At 41.1% G+C, this 23,355-nt stretch overlaps 1 long non-coding RNA gene across 1 annotated transcript in view; it reads right to left on the bottom strand.

The window, feature by feature from the left end:
- LOC123582530 overlaps positions 1 to 23,123 on the bottom strand; it is a 42,646-nt gene extending 19,523 nt beyond the window's left edge. Inside the window, exons 1-3 of the long non-coding RNA XR_006704430.1 lie at positions 22,597 to 23,123; positions 20,621 to 20,749; positions 12,978 to 13,104 (exon numbers count right to left, since the gene is read on the bottom strand). This is a non-coding gene — a long non-coding RNA (uncharacterized LOC123582530). The remainder of the gene's footprint in view (positions 1 to 12,977; positions 13,105 to 20,620; positions 20,750 to 22,596) is intronic.
- Positions 23,124 to 23,355: the final 232 nt, after the last annotated feature.

The following is a 23,355-nucleotide window of genomic DNA, read 5'->3' as shown; positions in this document are numbered from 1 at the left end:
ACAGAATCTGAAACAGGCTCCAGGCTCTGAGCTGTCAGCACAGAGCCTGACGCGGGGCTCGAACCCATGGACCGTGAGATCATGACCTGAGCCGAAGTCGGACGCCCAACCGACCGAGCCACCCAGGCGCCCCTAGGGTAATGTTTAAATGAAGTATTCTCAAAAGTCTCAAATCAAATACTAAGTATCTTTTTTAAAAAAACGGGGTACCTGGTGGCTCAGTCGGTTGAGCGTCCAACTCTTGATATCAGCTCAGGTCCTGACCTTGTAGTCATGAGATAGAGATCTACATCAGGGTTAGTAGTATACAGCTAATAGGATATTAATAGTATAATGTTGGGTGGAAAAGAAAAGCATGATTTAAAACTGTGTAAGTCTAGGGGCGCCTGGGTGGCGCAGTCGGTTAAGCGTCCGACTTCAGCCAGGTCACGATCTCGCGGTCCGTGAGTTCGAGTCCCGCGTCGGGCTCTGGGCTGATGGCTCGGAGCCTGGAGCCTGTTTCCGATTCTGTGTCTCCCTCTCTCTCTGCCCCTCCCCCATTCATGCTCTGTCTCTCTCTGTCCCAAAAATAAATAAACGTTGAAAAAAAAAAAAAAAAAACTGTGTAAGTCTAGATCTGAAATGGAAACTATGTAAGTATATTTATATAAAAACAATTATAAATAAAAGTCCAGAAGAAAATACATCAACATTTCACTAGGTCATAAGATATGGGTAGTTTTTTGGTATGCGTTTTTTTTTTCATTTTTTTCTCCATAAAAATGCATATTACTTTAATTTTTTTAATTTTTTGAGAGACAGAGAGAGAGAGAGAGGGCAAGTAGGGGCGGGGTAGAGAGAGAAGGAGACACAGAATTCCAAGCAGGCTCCAGGCTCTGAGCTGTCAGCACAGAGTTCCATGCGGGGCTCGAACTCACAAACCATGAGATGGTGACCTGAGCCAAAGTTGGATGGTTAACGGACTGAGCCACCCAGGCGCCCCTTGAAGTATCACATTTTGTTGTTTTCAGCTTCTAAATTGTGGTAATTTGTTCGGGTAGCACAAATACAAACATTTCCTAAATGTCAGGTTGAGGATTCAAATTAAAAAAAAAAAGAAATGCCCTGGTCCAAGGCCTCAAGAGGAAGATGTGTGCATAAATAACCATATATGCTCTGCTAAACTGTATGTGTTACGTTTTATGAAAACACACGTGAAAAGTAAGCCCGCCTAGGAGATTCAGTAAACACATCAGAAGAGGTTGATAACTGCACATCACTGTCACTGCCAAACCCCAAGTGTTAGGTGTCCTATTTAAAGCATGCTCGGGAGGCGCCTGGGTGGCTCAGCGGGTGAAGCCTCCGACCTCCGCTTGGGTCGTGACCTCATGAGTCAAGATCTCATGGTTCGCGGGTTTGAGCCCCGCGTCGGGCTCTGTGCTGACAGCTCAGAGCCGGGAGCCTGCTTCGGATTCTGTGTCCCCCTCTCTCTCTGCCCCTCCACGGATCCTGCTCTGTGTCTCAAAATAAATAAACGTTAAAAAAAATTTTTTTTTAAATTTTTTAAAGCACACTCAATATTTGGTGATAATGTAATCTAAGTTCAAGGCCACCAAAAGCAGACTCCATCAAAGCTATGAACACTAGAACCTTCTCCGAGCCCCAAATTCAAAAGGTGCTTCCAATTTGATAGTCTTTGATTTTAAGCTTATGCTGCTTAAACCAAGTAGACAGGGCTTCGTTTGGACAGACGAAGGAACTGTCTCTACACCATGTTAGGAAAAGCTCATAATTTTTTTTAATGTTTACTTATTTTTGAGACACAGAAAGACAGAGCATGAGCATGGGAGGGGCAGAGAGAGAGGGAGACAGAATCCAAAGCAGGATCCAGGCCCTCAGCTGTCAGCACAGAGCCCGACGCGGGGCTTGAACTCACGAACCGCGAGATCATGACCTGAGCCGAAGTCGGACGCTCAACCGACTGAGCCAACCAGGCGCCCCAGGAAGAGCTCTTATAAACAGCAGATGACATTTATTTATTATGATTTTTATTTGTTGGAAATTAATATATTACCATTTACATTATTACTGAAAAACTGATGAGACCCCGCAGAGAATTGCCACGAAGCTCTTCCCCCCACCCCAGCCCACCCCCGGCCCAGCTTCCTCTTTTATTTACCTCTTATATTAGCGTAATGCATTACATTAATTAATATTCATACAATAGTAACTAAAGTCCACACTTGAAGGTTTGCCCTTTGTGTCTTCCATTTCATGGCTTTGACAAATGCATAATGACACAGGTCCGTATTCTTATTATCATACAAAGTTATTTTCACTGACCTAAAAATTCTCTCTTCTCCACCTAACCACCCACCCCTAGCTCCCCCTGAACTTCAGGCAACTGTCTCCAGTTTTGTCTATTCCACAGGCACTGGAATCGTACAGCGTGTAGCCTTTCCAGATTGGCTCCCTTCACTTAGCAATATACTTGCAATCTTAGTTCATGCCTTTTCGCGTGACTTGATAGCTCGTTTCTTTTACCAATCAAATAATACTGCATTCTATGGATATACTACCGTTCATTCGTCCATTCCCATACTGAAGGACATCTTGGTTGCTCCCAAGTTTTGTCAATTACGAATAAATCTCATTTAAGTATGCATGTGCAGAGTTTCGTGTGGACCTACGTTTTCACGTCATTCGTGCGCATACCAAGGAGCACGTGCGGGATTATGTGGTAAAAGCAGGCTGGCTTCGTTTTGTAAGAAACTACCAGGCAGCCTTCCAAAGTGGTTGTATCGTTTTGTATCATAACCGGCAATGAATGAAGATTTTTGTTGTTCTACATCCTTACATCATTCAGTGTGGTCAGTATTTTGGATTTTATTCATTTTAATAGGAAACAACAGTATCTCATTATTTTTAATTGGGAAACCCCTTATGACATATGACACGGATCATCTGTTCTTATGTTTATTTACCATTTGTATTATCTTCTTTGATGGGTATCTGTTCAGCTCTTTTGCCCAATTTTAAGATTGAATTCCTTATTTTCTTATTGCTGAATTTTGAAGGCTCTTTGTCTATTTTGTTACCAGTCTTTTATCAGATAAGGGTTTTGCAAAGATTTTCTCTCAGTCTGTGGTTTGTCTTTGTCTTTCCGTTTACTTAAGAGTGTCTTTCGCAGAGCCCAAGTTTTTAATTTCAATGAAGTAGAACTTAACAATTTTTCTTTCATGCCTTATTCTTTTGGTGTTGTATCCAAAAACTCATCGTCAAGTCAGAGTCAGATATAGGTTCTCTCCTGTGTTGTCTTCTAGGAGTTCTGTAGCTTTGCATTTTACATTTAGGTATGGGATCCATTATGAGCGGATTTGGGGGAAAGATGTAAGGTGTGTCGTGTTTCATTTTCATTTTCTTTTCTTTTCTTTCTTTTTTTTGAATGTGAATGTTGTTCCAGTTTCACTTGCTGCAACAATGATCCTTTTCTCCATTGAATTACTATTGCCTCTGTGTCAAAGATCAGTTGAGTAGATTTACCTGGGTCTGTATCTGGGCTCTCCATTCTGTTCCACTGACCTATGTTTCTATTCTTTTTTTTAATGCCATACTGTCTTAATTTATAGTAAGTCCTAAAGTCAGATAGTGTCAGTCGTCCAAATATTCTTCTCCATATATATGTGTGTGTGTGTGTATATGTGTATATATATATGTATATACACACACATATATATGTATGTATATACATATAAATATATGTACATATATGTATTCTTCTCCATATATATATATATATATACACACACACATATATGGAGAAGAATACATATATGTACATATATATATATATATATATATATATATATGTGCCATACTGTCTTAATTTATAGTAAGTCCTAAAGTCAGATAGTGTCAGTCTTCCAAATATTCTTCTCCATATATATATATATATATGTGTGTGTGTGTGTGTATGTGTGTATATGTGTGTGTACATATATATATGTATATACACACACATATATGTATGTATATACATATAAATATATGTACATATATGTATTCTTCTCCATATATATATATACATATACACACACATATATGGAGAAGAATACATACATGTACCTATATGTATATATATATATATATATATATATATATATATATATATATATATGGGCGAGAGAGAGAGAGAATCTCAAGCAGGCTCCATGCTGGGCATGGAGCCCAATCAATGCAGGGTTCGATCCCCTGACCCTGGGATCATGACCTGAGCTGAAATCAAGAGCGGGACACTCAACCGACTGAACCACCCAGGCACCCCTTCTCCTTTAATATTGTGTCGGATATTCTGGGGTCTTTGCCTCTCTACAGCAACTTTAGAATCGCTTTGTTGGTATTTACCAAAAAAGTTTCTGGGAGTTTTCTCTGGACTGCACTGAATCTACAGATTATGCTGGGAAGAACTGACATCTTAACTATATTGAGTCTTCTAGCATTCATGAACATGAAATACCTCTCCATTATTTCATCTGAGGTTCACAGTTTTCCTCATATAGGTCTTGTAAATATTTTATTACATTTGGACCTAAGCATTTGACTTTTTGGTGTTAATGTAAATAGTACTGAATTTCATATTTCATATTCCAATTATTCATTATTGGTGTAGAGAAAACAATTGGCTTTTTAAGAAAACTTATTTATCTTTTTAAGGTTTTTATCTGTTTAAGTCATCTCTGCACCCAACTTAAGGTTCAAACTCACGACCCCAGGATCAAGAGCTGTATGCTCTCCCAACTGAGCCAGCCAGGTGCCCCAATAAAATTTGTTTTTAATTTGCCTATAGGACACTCCAAGGGCTAAAAGAGAAGTGGCCATTTCTATTCGTATCTCAAAAGAACGCCAGCGGAGGATGTGACCGGACGCGATTTCTGGCCGTCTTGGCCAGTGGCTGTCGTCTGGGCAGTATACAGTTAATCAGTGCATTAACACTTCAGATTCAAGACTCAATCATAAACTTTTGACAGCCATTATCAGACCCCATCAGGAAAACTCTCTGCCTCATCTAACAAAATGCATTTCTTTCTAAGGAGACATCTTCTCATAGAGCAGTTTTTTCCGGGATAAGACGAAGCCTGTGGTCTCGGGATCCCTTCCTCTGTCACTGTACAAGCCCCCATGTCTAAATCTGTAGTCTTCCACAAACCCTGGGATGAAAGTCGATAACCTGACAGCGCTTGAAGAATGCAGTCTCATCATTGGCATATGTAGCCAAAGTGAGATTTATTTCTCTAGCCCATGGGTGTCTGCATTAAGAAGTATGTTCATTCTTCTTACCAGTGTCCTTTCACTAGAGAGAGCGAAAGAGACTCCGTCAATAACAGGCTGAGGCTTCTTACGAAGTGGCAACCATTAACCATTTGGCACACAGATGCCAGGGAGTGCGATCTGTAAAGTTAGTGAACAAATCCTTTCAGCACTTGACAATGGATGCCCTCTTCAAGTATCGTATGCACGTTGTGAAGTGTAGGTTTAGGAGGAAAAAAAAAAAAAACCCTGCACCGTAAAATACAGTAAAAAAAAAAAAAAAAAAAACAACAACCAAAATTGATAGGTTATAAACATACCTTTTTACTTATGCTTCCTGCCCACAGCATAATTCCCAGAACGAATGATAAAATCTAGATATTAAAAAAAGGAGGCGATGAGGTTGTTTCCCGAGGCTTTATCATGAGCCTGAGTGTCTTCTGTTACTCTCATTCATACTAATTCTCATTGATGGAATTTCTTTGCATTTCAGAGTATCAGAGAAACCTCCCCAATTATAAGCCAAGAGTTTCTAGGGAGTGGGTTAAGGCTCTAAGATTTATTTTATTTGTATTTATTTGATTGCCTTAAGGGTGGGAATGTGAATATTGAGGGTCTGGTCTAATTTTGTTTTTAGCCTATACCAAATCTCCTCGGTCGTTTCTGTTTATACCAGTACATTCAATAGTGAATATGTAGTTAGAATTATGTTAAGAACTTGGAGACACAAAGGTGAATAAAATAATTTCCCTGACCTCACAGAGTACATAAGCCTAAGAAACATTCATATATAAATACAGCTACTCAGATCACCAATACAATTCGTCCCTTCTCCCTCTCACCAATATAATTTTAGGAGCAGAAAGAATTTCAAAAAGGCCCTAATGTTCTCTGCAAACATTCACTTATAAGAAATAATATGCTTTTACTCTGTTATCAGCGCACATTCCACTCAAGATCAAAATGGAATTTACTAATTGACAAATTCACAATTTTTAAAAAAAAACGCATTCTTCAATCCAAGACATGTTTTCTGTTAGATTTGTTTTAAAAGTCCTTGAATTTGACCCAAAAACCTTTCGTACTGATTATGTGTAGGTTGCCATTATGGTAACTTGAGTCGTGTCACTTTTTTTTAACCAGGCAAGAACTTTAAATTTCCTTTCATAATTCTATATACAGCATTTACCTGTTTACCCAGCGGTAATTTCCCTTAGTCAAAAAAATGAAACTTGTCATATATATGCTTCGACCTGATCTGTGGCCCAAATGTACATTTTTATTATCTATTAAATGCATCCACAACATGGACCGAAAAGGAATTGCCCACATCCCTCAGTTTTGCTTAATACTGATTTAGCCGCATCCAGAGTTTAACCCAAATATCTCATGCCTGACTCCACTTAAGGCAAAGTTCCGTAGATCTCATGCAATCAAATATCCATATCCATCCAGTCAACTCTAATCAGGATGGAATCATGCTATTAAGATGTGCTTGCCAGAGACCCACCTTTGTAACAAAGGAACAGACAGAAGGAATGTGGGAAATATACAACTAGAAAGTCATCAAAGTCATTTCCCAGTGTGGAAGGTGAGCGAATCTTCCATTTTTCCCAGGAGATTCCAGTCTTAAGCAAATTTTTTCTCATGCAATTAATCAGCAGTGTCCACTTTTACTCTTAAAGACAACGTGTTGGCTTGCACAAAGAATTATTTGATATGCTTAGACTTTACTTTTTAAACTCACGCAGCATTTTGGCTATGATTATGGTTTCTGGCCATAAACTGAGATTGCTTCTAAGATTTTAGTTTATCAAGTGCATAAGGAACGCTTATAAATGTAGACAAGCAGGTTAAACTTTAGATGATTGGCAAAAGCAGGAACGCACGTCATCCCAAAATATCTACATGTGAGTTGAAATATATGATTTATTCAGTTCTTTACAACATTTAGAACTTATGGTCAGCTAGATAAAGCACTGTAATCTAACACAGTACTTGTCACAGATTTTTTTGGTTTTTTTTGTGATTTTTTTTTTTTTAGATCTCAGGGGGGCCCCTGGGTGGCTTAGTCAGTTAAGCAATCGACTTCAGCTCAGGTCATGATCTCACAGTTCGTGAGTTCGAGCCCCACATCGGGCTCTGTGCTGACAGCTTAGAGCCTGGAGCCTGCTTTGAATTCTGTGTCTCCCTCTCTCTCTCTCTGTTCCTCCCCCCGCTCATACTCTCTCTCTCTCTCCTTCAAAAATAAAGAAAATGAAAATAAAAACATTAGATTTCAGGGGGCTATGTTGACTTTCTAAGATATTTTTTCTTTTTTTTTCTTTTTTCTTTTTTCTTTTTGTTTTTTTTTATCACGGCTGTGGCTAATTTTAAAACAGCTTTCCTCTGAATGCAGAGAATGACCATGATATTCAGAGAAATGGAGATTGGAGGTGAAGCTTTCCTGGGAAGGATCAGTTTTAGGAATAAATAGAATTTTATCCTGTTTGTTACTGTTGTTTAAGTCTAGCACACCCTGATAAAACAGTGGATACAACAACGGAAGTATTAGTTATGCATATGAAATAATCAGTTTGGGCAGTCACATGTTAGGCACAAGCAAAAGGAGGAAAGAATCTGGACCTGATGTCTTCTAAGCAGGTACTTGCTAGGAAATTGTTTTGCCAACTTTGAAAGAGGTGTTGGCAGCTTTTTAATGGGTGCTAATAAGCATAGAAGTCTGAGTTCTGAATGTTATTGTTGGTAAAGACTTGGACCACGAAGATGATGAAACTCACAGACAAAAATGTGTCTCCCTGACCACAGAAGTGTATACATTCCACTGTGGTTTCCTTTCCCTCCCACCCTCTATCTCCAGAGAGAACCAGATATGCAAATCGGAACCAAAATATAAACAAAGATAATGAAGATGCTCAGAAGAAAAGAAGTTTATGAACTCCATACTCAGTGGAAGCAGGCTACAAAAGAGTGTAGCTGTCCTTCTAGAAAACAAAAATTAATTTGCTTTGGCCAAATTAAAATTAATTAAAATTATGCAATGTTGCCCTTGTGTTAATTTTAACAGTGAGGTTGTTGTGATTTAAGGCTACAATTAGTTCTAGTGTTTGAAAGAGAAGCTCTGTAATCGAGACAGGACATTTTAATAATCCCGGTTATAAACATTTAATACATCATCTTTAGGGACTCACAAACACATTGTAATTAACTTTTACAACTGAAATAAATCAGATTGCATTAGCATATTGCAAAGGAAAAAATCATTTGCATGATTGAAAACAGCTTCAGAAAATTATGTATAACAGGCTTCATGCAAACACCAGCACAACTTTCACCAGGTTTCTTGAATGGGGATTATTTTTAACAAGTACAGTTTAGGAGTCCTCAGCTAATTATAGCTCTTGCCATACAAGGAAATATCCAGGTTCTCAAGAAGTAGCGAAAGTCATTCTGTGGTCAGTAGGACCACGTCCAGGCTTACTGTAAACTCATTGGGCAACATTCACATGAAAACATAGTGTGTAGTTCCTCTGTGGCTACTTCTACGCTCTGGGCAAGCATTTTGGTCAGGAGAAAATGCTTTCTATTTATGTGTTATCCACGTTTCTAGTGCTAAAACCATTAGTGGGAAGTGTTCCTCTGTCCAGCACCTGGCCGGCCTCATAGAATGTCAACCCCTTCTTGATGGAGATTTCATTGAGAATATGGCGGTCTGCATGTTCACTGCGGGATGAATAAAATGAATTAAGGTCTTACTAAATATGAGCTATCATTCTTGCCAAAAAGTTTTCAGGTCAAGTGGACCAGTTGTTGTTTTTTTTTCTTTTTAATTTAAGTTTATTTATTTTGAGAGAGGGAGAGAGCGTGAGAGAGGGCACGAGTAGGGTAGGGGGAGAGAGAGAGGGAGAAAGAATCCCAAGCAGGCTGGATGCTGTCAGTGCAGAGCACAACGTGGGGCTCAAACTCAAGAACTGTGAGGTCATGACCGAAGCCAAGATCAAGAGTTGGCCACTTAACTGACTGAGCCACCCAGGCGCCCAAGAGGACCGGTTTGATACACTATTGATCCTTTGGTTCTGGTCACTCATTTAGCCTATGAGTGATCACTGGTGGCGGGGTAGGTGTTAAAAGCACAGAATCTGTAGTCATATTTCCTGAGTTTAAAACCTCATTCCAACACTTACTCTGTGACATTGGGTTCTATGCCTCATGTTCTCTTTCTGTAAAATGAAGATAATAAAGTGGGTATTGAAAGTGTTCTTTGAGGATTAAATGACATAATGGATGCCATTTATCTTAGAATGATGTCTGAAACATAGTAAGCACTCAATAAATATTCATGACTATCACTGTAATTTTTAATTTTGTGGACTATCCTTAGGTCAATGCATAAAAGAAGAAAAGAATCAGTTCATTGCTGTCTGGAAGCTAGAGACTCTCCAGAACTGAATTTACCCAGGGCTTTTCACAAATACACAATGTGGCCCCCACCCTTCCATTCATTTACTGGATTAATATTGTGCCTCTACTATGTACAAAACATTAGATTTACAAGAGAGGACATGTGTGAGACCTTGGCACTGAGGCCAGGGTAGGAAAAGCAAAACCTGGAGTCAATCAAAGGGTCAGAAGCCTTATCAAGTTATGAAATCAGAGTGAGAGGGATAGCCAAGTTCAGATTCCAGGTGTGAGGCAAAGCAGCTACAGCCCCCACCTTCCACCCCTCAGCCCACCCCTCACATACCCAAAAAGAGAAGAGAAAACAACTAGTCAACTCCCAAGTAGAACAGAAAAAACAAGTCGTTTATGGATCACTCTTGGGTCCAAGGTAAAGAATAGGACAAGGCATGTTGGTGAGGACATGAGTTGCATTTAGGCTCTGATCCCAGGACAATCCTAAAAATAGTCTTTTCTCCCGGCTAGATCATGTGAATGATCAACACTGAAATGAGGATAACATGATTTCGGGAGTTGAACCTTGGGTGGAGACTGTGTAAAGGTAGGTTAGAGCTGGTCTCTGTAAAACCAAATCAGACAGAGACAGTTTAATTTCTGTTAGGTAGAATCTGACAAAAGACAGGGTAGTGGCTTCCCTTCAAATTCAGTATTTCTTTTCGGATTTCTATTTAATCTGGATTCTAGAAATAGACAATGAATGAACTGGAAATACAATTTACTCTTAAAAGTTCGTCCCCATATGGGTCTTTGTGTTGAAGGAAAAGGAAGGGTTCCATATTCTGCCCCACTTGGGGGGGGGGTAGTGCCTGGACTCTTCAAATGGGAAACTTCTCATTTCTCCTGAGGCTACAGTTTATTGACTTAAAAGAGCAGGAGTTTAATTAACAGAAGAAATGAAGCCTATTGCATAATTAATTAGACATTTACCTGAAATCAATAATCTAATTGCCACACCTACATAGGGGATAATTTTCATTCTATTGAAAGCGATTTATTTATATCTATGTGTTAACAAGGTGATTGGTGGTTTGTTTAAGAGACTAACCCCATCTGCAAAGTGATAATTTATTGAACAATCAATTAATCTTTTTACTATCGCAAATGTAAACAAGCAATGAAGAGCCACACCGTGTCTGCCTTTGAAAGGTCAGATTTGGGAGACTTCATCTTGCGTTCTCCCTCTCAGTCACCATTAAGATATGAGCGATGAGTAAGGTTTTACTTTAACTATCCCTTTGGACTTGTTACTTTCATGGGGAGTCAATAACATGCACAATATTTGTAAATACATAAATCACCAATTTAAACCTGTATCCTGTCAGGGTGCCTGGGTGGCTCAGTCGGTCGAGTGTCTGACTTCGGCTCAGGTCATGATCTCACGGTTCATGAGTTCAAGCCCCGCATCGGGCTCTGTGCTGATGGCTCAGAGCCTGGAGCCTGCTTAGGATTCTGTGTCCCCCCCCTCTCTCTCCGCCCACCCCTGTTTGTGCTCTGTCTCTCTGTCTTTCAAAAATGAATAAACATAAAAAAAAAATTAAACCTGTATCCTGTCTTTACAATAGGTTCCTAATCTAAATTGTGTTTCCCTTTTTAGAGATACACATCACTCTGTCCCAATATACCCAGCTCTATATATACCCTCTGGGCTTTTAATCCAACATGGGAAGAATTGTTTCATAGCCAGGAGAATGAATTATAACCTTTATCTAAGAATATGGGTCCATGTCAAAAAGCTGTAAAGCTGAGGTTGAATTACTATCCCGCAGTCTACACGCTTGTCCAAAGTCTATTTTGCTCTTTTCCCTCTGCACAACTGAGTCTGAAGTTTCCCAAGTCTTAAGACACTTCCTGTTTTATGACTGTTCTCAAAGCATTTCATTTCTTAAAATATTGTCATAGCTTAGTTTGAATTCTCTTGCATCTATCTTCAATCTTGACTTTCAGAAATCATAACATTTATACCAAGATACTCCAACTCACTAGAAACAGAACCATAATAATTATGATATCAGCCTGTGTAGGTGGGAGGAACAATTCAACGTGTCCACAAAAATGTCTAAGACTTGATCTCTGAAGGCCTTTACAAATGTCATTAGATGGAGGAGTATGTGCTGGAGGGCGACCAGGGAGGTGGTCTTGGAGAAACACGGTATATACCAAGCTGATTACGTGAAAAGAAGTTTCTAGGTCTCAGACTAGGGTTTTAAGTTGGGATTCTAGCACAGTGATTCATCATCTAGGGCTCCAGGGCAAGGGGTCCATGAAAATGGATGGACAAAATTGGATGGATGCATCTTTATTTTCACCAATTTCTAACTGAAATGCAGCATGCCCTTTCATTATGAATGTGGATAAAACATAGTAACGGTATTATGAATACGTATGATTTTGCACCAAGGGATGGATACAATTCTATTACATTAAATATGCCACAGATCCATCACACTGTCATGTTTGTTCCACACATCTTTAACAGGATGGTAGGTATGAGGCCTGTCACTGGATCTTGTTATTTACTACGTTAATAAAGAAGCACATATGATATTATGATACTATGAGTTGGTCTTACCAGCATTTTAATGATTGTATTTTATTTTTTTAATTTTTTATTATGTTTTATTTCTTTTTGAGAGAGAGAGAGAGAGAGAGAGAGCGGGGGAGGGGCAGAGAGAGACACACACACACACAGAATCCGAAGCAGGCTCCAGGCTCTGAGCTGTCAGCACAGAGCCCGACGTGGGGCTCGAACTCACAAACTGTGAGATCGTGACCCGAGCCGAAGTCGGATGCTTCACCAACTGAGCCACCAAGGCACCCCTTTAATGGCTGCCTTTTAAAGTGCATTTTACATTATTGACTTAAAATCATTTCTTCTAAGACAGGTTCAGAGGCTTCATCAGATCTCCGAGAGAATCCAGGGGGCTTGGAATCTTTGGAAAGATCCTTGCTGTCTATGTGGAAAAAGCATAGGACAGTGCTGACCCTTCCTGGACAGGGCACGAGGCACAATTGCTTCCAGATGACAGACCCATTCCCCCGAGTGTGGGCTCCGACTCAGAACCCTTCCAATCAAAGCACTATTACCAACGACAAGTGCAACTATTACCAAATGATGTTTGCTTGAAGTCTTTTATGCCTATGGGAACCCTCTGAGGTGAGTTTTTCTGCAAACGAGGATTGTAACAATAGTTATCATTTACGGAGTACTGGGTATTTGACATATTTTATCTCACCAAAACGTGTCCCAATCCCATGAGTTGGGTGTTACTTGATATGAAGAGTAGCTTAGAAGGTGGCAGAGACAATTTTCCCAAATCTTGGCTCCTTCCAGGATTCGCACACCAACAACGGCATCTTTTTCTTGAGAAAGAGAGAGAGAGAGAGTAAGGGTACCAACGTTCATGGAACCTGTTGTAGCCCACAGATACTAACATAAAGCCAACATTTTATCAGTATTGTAACACATGGCACTTAACACTCAAGCTTCCACGTGGTCTTGTCTGGTAGTTATTGGCTGCTCCATTGCGGCTGTTGAAAACAGAAGACTAAGAGGGAAAACCCAAGAACTAAGTGGAGAGGGAAAGACGGGTTCTAAGCAGGATCGTTTCAATGACTGTTACCCCCATGCAGTGTAGAAAATGTCAGCATGTCTCGAGTCCCTCTTTTGAGGTAGGGCTTTCGTGCTAGGCACAGAGGTACCAGGGAGCTGAAGAAGCCAGCCCCTGTCTCCAACGGGCTTCACAAGTTGGGGAGAGACTGCTATAAAAGCTGTACCCAAAATAAAAGGTAAAATGGTAACTCTAGCTGACGTTTATCAAGGACTGCCATATGTCAAATACTTTTCGAAGTGATTTGCAGGCACTAAGTCATTTAATCCTCGAAGTAACTCCAAGAGCTGAGGGCTACCATTATTTCCTTCATCGTACAAATGAGGAGACGAAGCCAAAGAGAGATTAAGCCAGTTGCCCAAAGACACACAGCATGTAGCCAGAGAACTTGGATTTTGACCAGAGGACCTGCGCTAAACCCCTGTCGCTCAGAATAAACCAAACGTTGTGAGGGCAGCGGCATCAGTGATGAAAGAAAGATGGATTGTGATTGAAAACCACAGGTCACCTTACCAAGCTGTGTGTGATATGCATTTGAACACTTATTTGACTTATTTGACTCAATAGATATTCCCTGAGTCCCTACTATGATAGTATTAGCTTCTTCTAAGCGATGCACCAGCTCTGCTGTTCCGGAGATGTTTTTAACCATTTCTCACCTGACCAGTGGAAGCAAAGTGATGATGGGGAGAACCAGGGGGCCATTTAAATGTTATGTAAATAGTAACAATTTCGCGTACACTTTCTATCAAAAAGGTGGCTTTACAGGCCAAAGCAATTTTTTGTTTCAGGCCAAAGCCATTTTAAAAAAAGGAGAGTATCGCCCAGGAGGAAAAATCCCAAAGAGTTTGGAAGGTATTTAAATGTGTTCACTGTGGGATTTGCTCCCACATTCGTATACATGAACCGTTATATGTATTTTTAAAACTTTAGAGGTGCATTTTGCATAAAGAGAGATCACTGCATGATTGTTTTTGTTTTTTTTTTTTCACATTTTCAGGACTCCTACTTTATGTTGTACTTGGAGGTGAGAGAACACTTATGTCCAATATAATGCTCTGTCTTTTCATTTATTTCCAATAAAAGATTTATTTTCTTGAGAAGTCGTTTCTCTCCTCAACCAGGGAGGGTTTCCTTCTTATTATTTAATTTTTTTCACTTATTTTATATTTGTTTTGAACATAGTGTAAAGCATTCAAATAATTTCGGCCATGGAAATGCCTGTTCAAGATGAATGTCCTTCGTTTCTCCGTTGGGTTTCTGAAATGACCTATTTGGACTCTGTTGTTGCTATTATCCAACTTACGATTTTTTTCTTCTCCTAAGAGTGCACTCGATAGGATGCCGTACTAGTGGGAAAAGGCTACTTTTCTCTTTTGAAGTTTTTATCTTGATTCAAATTAGTTAACATACAGTGTTATGTTCGTTTCAGCTGTATAACAGAGTGATTCGATAATTGCAGGCATCGCCCAGCGCTCATCGTGACTAGGGTCCTCCTGAACCCGAACCTGTTTCACCCATCCCCCTACCACCTCCCCTTGGGTAACCATCAGTTTGTTCTCCATAATCAGGAGTCTGATTCTTGATTTGTCTCTTATTTTTTTTCCCTTTGCTTGCTTGTTTTGTTTCTTCTAAAAGGCAATTTTTTTTTTTCTTTTTTTGGTGAAAGATTGTACTTTGAAAAAATCATGAAAAGATCTCGATTTAAATAGGGAACATATTCACGTCCACAATTTAGGAGGTACGAAATGACGAACAAATTCTCTTAACCCACCTTGGCCGCTATGCACCTAGTTACCTTCTCAGAGGCAAACACGTAACTAGCTTAGATAGTATTCCAGAGATATTCCAGTAAAGTACAACTATGTACATGTAAAAGGTGAATTTTCTGACTCAGAGTTGGTTAAGAGCTCAGATGAGCCCTTTAGGAGTCTATGTCTAGGGTATGCATCAGACTAAGAACTATCACAACCAATTTTAATTTTCAGGATATAACAGAGTTTACCCCTAACTGAATCAAAACCTTTTTCTGGACTGCGGTGGAAGGGAACACTCCACGTTCTCAGGGTTGAGGTCGTAACAGCGAGTCAGGCATAGGCCAGGTAAGGGTTGGAGCCATCACCGGGAGATGCCAAGTCAGGCCAGAACAAATACCAGATTGGCAGTGACTCTGAAATTCGAGTTCAGAAAAACTGATGAGATAAAAGCAAGATGAGGGAAACTGTAATTCATACATCAGAGGCCCAAACAAATCAGGATTTTGGAAGAATGAAGCCTCTTTTCAAAATCCACAGACCAGCCCAAGAGAATGTCTCTCTGGAAGGATACCGAGATCTTTGTATTAAAGACTCCCACCATGCCTACTTACTTTTACAATCAAACCTTGGTTTAAGAGTGTAATTCTTTCCAGAAACATGCTTGCAATCCAAAGCACTTGTATATCAAAGCGAATTTCAAGAACTGTTGGTTCAGTCGTGATCATGTGATGTTCGGTGTCAGGTACCTCACTGCCATCGCAAGCCAACGCTCGTTTATCAAGTTAAAATTTATCACAAATGGCTGATCCTCTTGTGGAACCCTCGCAGAACAAGTTACTGGCAATCCAAGGGCTTACTCTCCTTTGAACACTCCATAACTGATCAAGGCTTGCCACATCCTTCCCGGAAATAAACCCTGCAGTTTTCTTTGACTCCACGAAAGTGGACAAAAGCTGGGTTCCTGATGTCAGAGGGGCTGGGGTGGGAAGGTTCAAGGCGAGGGGGAGCCCACGGCGGGTGGACCTTACTGCGTTTTACTATTAGAAAGAGACTGGTTCCGTGGTTGTTTCTCTTAAAACAGAATTTTCTCTTCACCCCGCAAACTGCCCCTGATAGTTTGTTTCTAATAGTTTGCCCATGATCGATTCTCTCTGGCCTTCCCCCCGCCGGTTGTCTTCAGGTCTTTAACCCTTTGCTGGTTTTGCTTCCTTTTCTCTGTGCTTTCCTTTTATTTCATTGGACTTTAACCAGCCATACACAAACATCCCAGCTAATCTTTCCAAATTAGCACAGCACCAGCTCTGGAGGTTCTCATTAGATGTGCAGCTGAGATGTATCAGATCTCATTTGCCTAATATGGAGCCTAACTTTGGGCACCTGGCCCTTGCAGTAGGGGGTAAGGAAAAATAGGAACGGGTCTTTTGTCACTGCTATGCAGACTCACTAATTTGCTCCGCCTAATAAAATTACAAATGAATACAGCTTTATTCACATTGCCTTTATAGGTTATAATAACCTTGGTACCCCATAACCTCCTGCTAGCTGAATTAATCAGATCATATTAATATTTCTTCTTACTTTCTTTTAACTGGTTCTTCTCTTAATTAAAGGGGCCAAAGACGTAAACAGGGTAGGTGACTAGAAACATGGCGTCAGGTTATAAACAAGGCTCATTAAAAAGATGGATGTGCAGGCCGACTGCAAAAATTGCTTACTTTGCAAGTGTACATTTTGTAATTTCCTGACGACTAAAAGAACTAATGCCAGATCCCACCCCCCTCCCTTTCGCACATGTATAAAAGATGATAATTTTTGAATACCGGGGTGGGAATGGCAAAACCGAGGAACCTATTCATCAACCAGAATAAGGTCTTTCACATTATAAGACTCTGAGCTCCTTCCCCACAAGCCTACAAATGTGAAATATATTCAGAAGTGGAGAAAGAAAAGAAAAAAAAAAACACAGGAAATGATTTAAAAAGGAAAAAAGAAAGATGAGGAACTTTTAAGAGAACGTTACACATGTTACACCGCAGTTAAATTTGAAAGAGAAAACGAGGGTCTTCTTAAAAGAGGAGTAAATCTTTTGAACTTGCCCCTGTTCAAGAAGGTGGGGGCGACTCACACACGTGTTTGCCTGCACACACAGGGCAACAGAGAGCTTCATCTTTATGCATGAGAGCAAGAATCATTAAAGTGGACAGTCTACACTAGCAAGCTCGCGGGAAGTTGTAACTACAAAACAGAGCTGGAAATGGTACGGTGTGGGAAATTTAACTCGGGCGTGTTTTCCATTGTTGTAAAGGCTTTGCGTCCACTCGTACGTTGACACGATGGTGTGCCTACGCCACGATGATGAATAGGTTTAGAGGCATGGAATCGATAGGCGTCTTACAGGTGGATTCTAGAAGCCACGTGTTTACATCTGATGCATTCGTCATATCTACATATTTATGTTTATAATTCGTGCTTTTATTTGTACGCTCCCACACAGGCAGATGCTCCTCCGGTCCCAGTTCTGGTGTTCTGAAACTTTTGCCCCCATTCGCATCCCCAAGCAAGAAGACGCCTGCATTTTTATCCTGGCAGCAATTACTGGCAAAACCCACGCTCTGATTTCCTGTCCTTCCGTCTCCCTTCTCAACGAGAGAGAAAGTCGTTCTGACAGGATGATGGACAGCAAGACCAGGCAAGACCTCACTTCGTCACGAATAAATTAGAGATGAAAGTTTAACTGATCCCCTTGCATTTTTATGGAAGGACCTCATCCTAATTTACCTAAATGCTTTGAGTAAAAGGAAAGAAAATGTAAGAGGCCAAGGTGGAAAGGTTAAAATCTGCGTTTAAAGGGAGGGTTTTTTTTTTTTTTTTCCAACACACCACAACACACGGATGCCGGATGCCAGCAACTGTTCTAATGATTCCTTACTCAAACATGTAAGGGAAAAACCAAAGAAAGGAAGAATTTTCTTCCTCTGCCAGTATTGCTTCTTAGAATGAAATGCTGCAGGTGTGACCAACGATTCTTGGTTCAAGAAACTCCTCACAGATAGATTTTCTATACATATACACGTGTGTGTGTGTGTGTGTGTGTGTGCATGGATTATATATACAGCAAACACAGGAGTGGAGACTGAACAATCTGTATTTAAGGTATTATTTTCCTCAATGGAGCTCAAACTCTGTGGAAATGGCATTTGTTTTTCATAAAACACTTCTAGGATATGCTTCAGCGAGTGACCTATTTCAGCATTTTCTCCACTGATGCATTTTTAGTACTAGGCAGGCAGGCCAGGAGATGGGGTGCGGGGCCCAAGTATCGGGTTTTCCCATATAGGATCAGACCAGTTGGGCTAATGGTTTTGGAATCCCCCCTCTGGCATTGGCCATTACCTGATGCTTCAGAAGCCAGGAATGAATTTGCATGACCCCAGCCCTTGAGATGTCCCCTGTGGAAAAATAGGAAATTGGCGAGTAGGATCATTTCACGGATGTGCTGAAGTTGTCATTCTTAGAAATCTGTGGCTTCAGCTCTGTGCCTGGGAAGTTCACCTGCAAATGCATTTTGAGCGGTTCCCATCTGCAAATTGCTGGTTTTATAGGGAGAGGAGGAAGCCTGAGAGTCCATTCTTAGTCTCCCTTGCCTTTGGCTATTGAAAAGGTTGCTAAATACCATGTCCCGATAATATTGGTGTTGGATGTGCAAACTCGTCAGGCATGACTGAAACAGCGAGAAATAATACGGTTTCGAAAGGGTCCGAGAAGAAAATTAAATCATTCCGATCCACTGGTTTTTGTTTTGTTTTGTTTTGTTTTAATGGCAGTTTAGCATGCAGTTATTAAATGGTAGAGAAAAAAGAAAAAGAAAAGAGAAAATGGAAGCAAATCTATCCATGTCATGATTCCACTATTCCCTTAAAACTTTAAGGATGCTTGAGGTTGTATATGTGTGCTTTAGGTTTTAAATTACGTCTCCCTGGCATACAATCATTGTGACGTCTCACCGCGCTTTGTCCTAAAATAAGGTAGACTTTCAAATCTTGTCCGTGGCCGGTCACAGACACATTTTGAATGGAGCCTTTTTAATTGTAAGTTTTTCGTAACTGTTACATCCGTTTCAAAAATAAATAAACCTCAGGGATAAGACAGACTGTTTTCGTCCCCGTTCCACAGGATCCTGTATTGTAATAAGCATTCTAAGCTAGTAATAACCAAAAGCTGTGTGACTAGAGATCCTTATTTTATATCCTGGTGGGTTGTTTTCTTTTGTTTGTTTTTTGTTTTTTGTGGGGTTTTTTTTGTTTTTTTGTTTTTTGCTAAAATGACCAAAGCTTCTGCAATATTCACCGTGATCGCCATTAAAAATTTTGACATCTTAATTAGCGTGGGGGGGGGGTGTTGGAGACCATTTCTACCAAACAGGAGCACAGCCTTTTCAAAGAGTCCCACAGACTGGCTATGTATATTTTTTGAACGTTAAAAGTCTTTTTTTTTTTTTCCCTCCCCCCCTCCTCTTTTGATTATTTTTCTGAAATGAATGTCTGTTTCCCTTTCACCATTTGCCATTACAGGAGTATAATTTCATGATCCCTTTCTTCTCCATGCAACTTCCTCTAAACAAAAGGACACAATAAATAAACACAGGAGATAAGACAGTTCCTCCCCCCCACCCCCACCTCCCAACCCCCTTCCCTTGAATGTCTTGAGCAGCCGGAACCACTTTAGTCCTTCAAATATTGTCCTGAATTAGTATCCACGCTGATGCAGTGAGGCTAGAGTGTATGATAATAATGCACACCAAATGGGGTCCCAACTGTAATATGTGTATTGATATATATTTTTTCTAGTTCTTTTGGCAAACCTATCTTGCTGACTATACTGATGAAGGTTGCAAGTAATTGTGTACGCGTTTCTGTGAAAGATAAATGACCTTCCTTCCCAAGGACGCTTGGCCAGGCCTTAATCCTGAGCGTGTGTGTGCGCGCGCGCGCGTGTAACTGTTTTTTGAAGGCCTGACAAGGCATTTTGATCATTTCCTCATTTTGAGGCCTACCCACGGCCTCCTCCGTGGCCCCCCTCTCTGAAACGTTATTATTCTGTCGTGAGCCCTTCTCTGGCCAGGATGTTACTTCATTTCCACCTTTTGTCTCAGCCTGAATGTGAATGATGTTCTTTCGGCAATATACGGCCGTTTAAACTCCCCCTTGCTGCCTTACATAAATATACAACACCCGTCTCGCCCTATAACTCACTTTAGGCCTGGAAAAATAGTGACTTCCTTTATTGGTCAGATTCTCCCGCAATTCCCAACAGCTGTATGTTCTCACCTTTGAGGATCCACACCGTCCAATTTGTATTTGTCTCAGCACTACGGCCGTGGATTGCCAATAAAAACGAGTCCCATTTTTATAACCCCTGAGAACACAGGGGCCGGCTTTCCAAGGACACGGATACCCCCGCCCACCCCCTCACCCCCCAAAAACGAACAAACCAAACCTCCCCACAACTTACCAAAAAGTGGTCTTTTTGTCTCCAGGACAGATGGCCTTCGAAGCGAGTGGGTCGGGGGTTCAGTAAGGCATGAAACGCGGTCTCTGGGCCCATTCATTTTCCTCAAGAAAATCCGTGTTTATTTGCTTCCTTAAGAGAACAAATGGGGTGACAGGGCATATCATCATTAAAGTGACTCATGCTCCTCGGTATATGCAATATACTCGATATCCATATATGCAAGAGACTGTCTAAAAGGAATACCAAAATTCACATTCCATCAGTTACCCCACCTCTGCTAAGAAATTTAGTTACATCCCTGTGCCTCTGAATTGAGAGGGATTTTTAAATGGGTGCATTGGGGCGCCTGGGTGGCGCAGTCGGTTAAAGCGTCTGACTTCAGCCAGGTCACGATCTCGCGGTCCATGAGTTCGAGCCCCGCATCGGGCTCTGGGCTGATGGCTCAGAGCCTGGAGCCTGTTTCCGATTCTGTGTCTCCCTCTCTCTCTGCCCCCCCCCACCCGTTCATGCTCTGTCTCTCTCTGTCCCAAAAATAAATAAACGTTGAAAAAAAAATTTTTTTTTAAAAAATAAATAAATGGGTGCATTATATCGGATTTATGTATTTAGTTATGTTTGTTTTTAAAGCTTATTTATTTTAATTAAAGTTTTTCTCTCTTTCTTTTCTTTTCTTTCTTTCTTTCTTTCTTTCTTTCATGAGAGAGAGAGAAAGAGAGAGAGAGAATACAAGCAGGGGAGGGGCACAGAGAGGGAGGGAGACACAGAATCTGAAGCAGGGTCCAAGTTCCGAGCTGTCAGCGCAGAGCCCAAAGTGGAGCTTGCACTCGCGAACCATGAGATCATGACCTGAGCTGAAGTCCCACTCTTAACTGACTGAGCCACCCGGGGGGTCCTTTGAATTTATTTATTAAAGGAGATGATGTAGGAAAAAAAGTTGCTTTCAGAATGGAAATCGCTACACAATCAAAACGTGGTAGTATAATGGCTAAAAGCACTTTATTTAGTTATGGATGCTCATGGGTTGTGGAATTGAGCTCCATTTCTGCTTAAGAGCTGGAGAATTTGGAACACCTTCCTACATATATCTGAGCCTCAGTTGCTACATCTGTCAAATGGGGGCTCACTACCTCTCTGTCCTGTTTTGTGCATTAAATAAAAAAAACAAAACTGCATGAGTAAAGTCCAAAGTGCTCTACAAATGGAAGATCACATTTTTTTTTGTCTTCCGTAATAAAGTTGTGGCTAATATATACAACTTTTATTTTGTTAATTCATTCATTCATTTATTTATTTTTGAGAGACAGACAGACAGACAGAACACAAGCAGGGGAGGGGCAGAGAGAGAGGGAGACCCAGAATCCGAAGCAGGCTCCAGGCGCCCAGCTGTCAGCACAGAGCCCGACTCGGGGCTTGAACTGATGAACCTCGAGATCATGACCTGAACTAAGTCAGACGAGTAACTGACTGAGCCACCCGGGGGGGCCCCGTACTATATGCAACTTTGAAATAGCAATGTTCTGGAAAAGCAGGGGCATGAGATGGAGAAAATGAATACCTTGGGCATCCTGGATTCGTGCCACAAAACCACACACTGAAGGGAAAGGGCAAGAATATTAAATACTAACGCGTCAAAGCTGCACTTAAAAAGGACGTAAACTCGAGGAACAGGGAAATTTGCCAGATTAAAGTCAGTGACACCCCTCTATTTTATGACCTCGCAGCTCTCCACAGGAGGAAGAAGGCTGACTGCTGACATACAGCATGTGTTAGCAGAAGGGACTGCCTGCCAGCTCTTTGCCAAGTGCACACCGACAATTGTTTCTGTCGAACGCAAAACTCTGGCTTTGGGAGGTGTTTCCTTCCGTGCTCCCAGCATCACCCCCGAAGCACGACTGATGATTTTGGAAAGGCACCTACCTGTGCTCAACACATTAAACCTGCCCCCCCCACCGAAGGCGGCTCCCAAACGGACTCACATGATCTTTTGAGTATTTACCCCGAACGCGGCCGAGGAACGCGCAGTCTCTTCATGTCTACACCCGCTCCTCGGATGGATGCGCAGAAGGAGTTTCTTGTAAATTCTCTTCTACGCTCCCACGTCGGACCCAAATCTCCAAAACTGTCCCTCGGAGGAACTGAACATTTTCTTCGGGTCAAACTGGTCCCTTGTCAGTGGGGAACTTTTTCTGCTCTAGGTGAAATGTTACCAAGTACGTTTCCCCCCACCAAGCCCTGGACTCGAGCTGTTTTATTTATCTGACTGATCCGAGGACTGTAAAACGTGCTGTTGCACATTGTAACATAAGCCTTTTTTTTTTTTTTTCCCCTAAAGTGTGCCCTGAGTATTTGCAATTGTTATCAGGCCCAGATGTATCCGAGTGTCAGCGAGGAGCTCTGCTAGCTGGCTCAGATATACAGAATGTAATTAATTAGCTCAAAGGCCTCTGCTCCAAGTTTGTAGTAGAAGGAGCGCCTGAGAATAACCATTTGCTCCTCTCCCCTCCTCCCCTCCCCTTACCCCCCCTCCCCTCCAAAATGGTGGCAAAAGGTGAGAATCTATTGTTCGAGATGCTGAAGGTCTAAGAAAGAGCAGATTCATGTTTCGATGGAGATTCCCGCCCCCCCCCCCCGCCCCTCCGTGGCAAAAGTTAGCTGGGGGGAAAAAAAAAGATTAATAAAAGCTGGGAGTGGAAGTGAACGGGTTGAGAGGGTCTCAAAGGGGACAAAGTGGTCCT

The sequence above is a fragment of the Leopardus geoffroyi genome, chromosome B3 (genome assembly GCF_018350155.1).
Source record: "Leopardus geoffroyi isolate Oge1 chromosome B3, O.geoffroyi_Oge1_pat1.0, whole genome shotgun sequence".
Taxonomy (NCBI): Eukaryota; Metazoa; Chordata; class Mammalia; order Carnivora; family Felidae; genus Leopardus; species Leopardus geoffroyi.
This window is presented reverse-complemented; position numbering and strand designations above follow the sequence as displayed.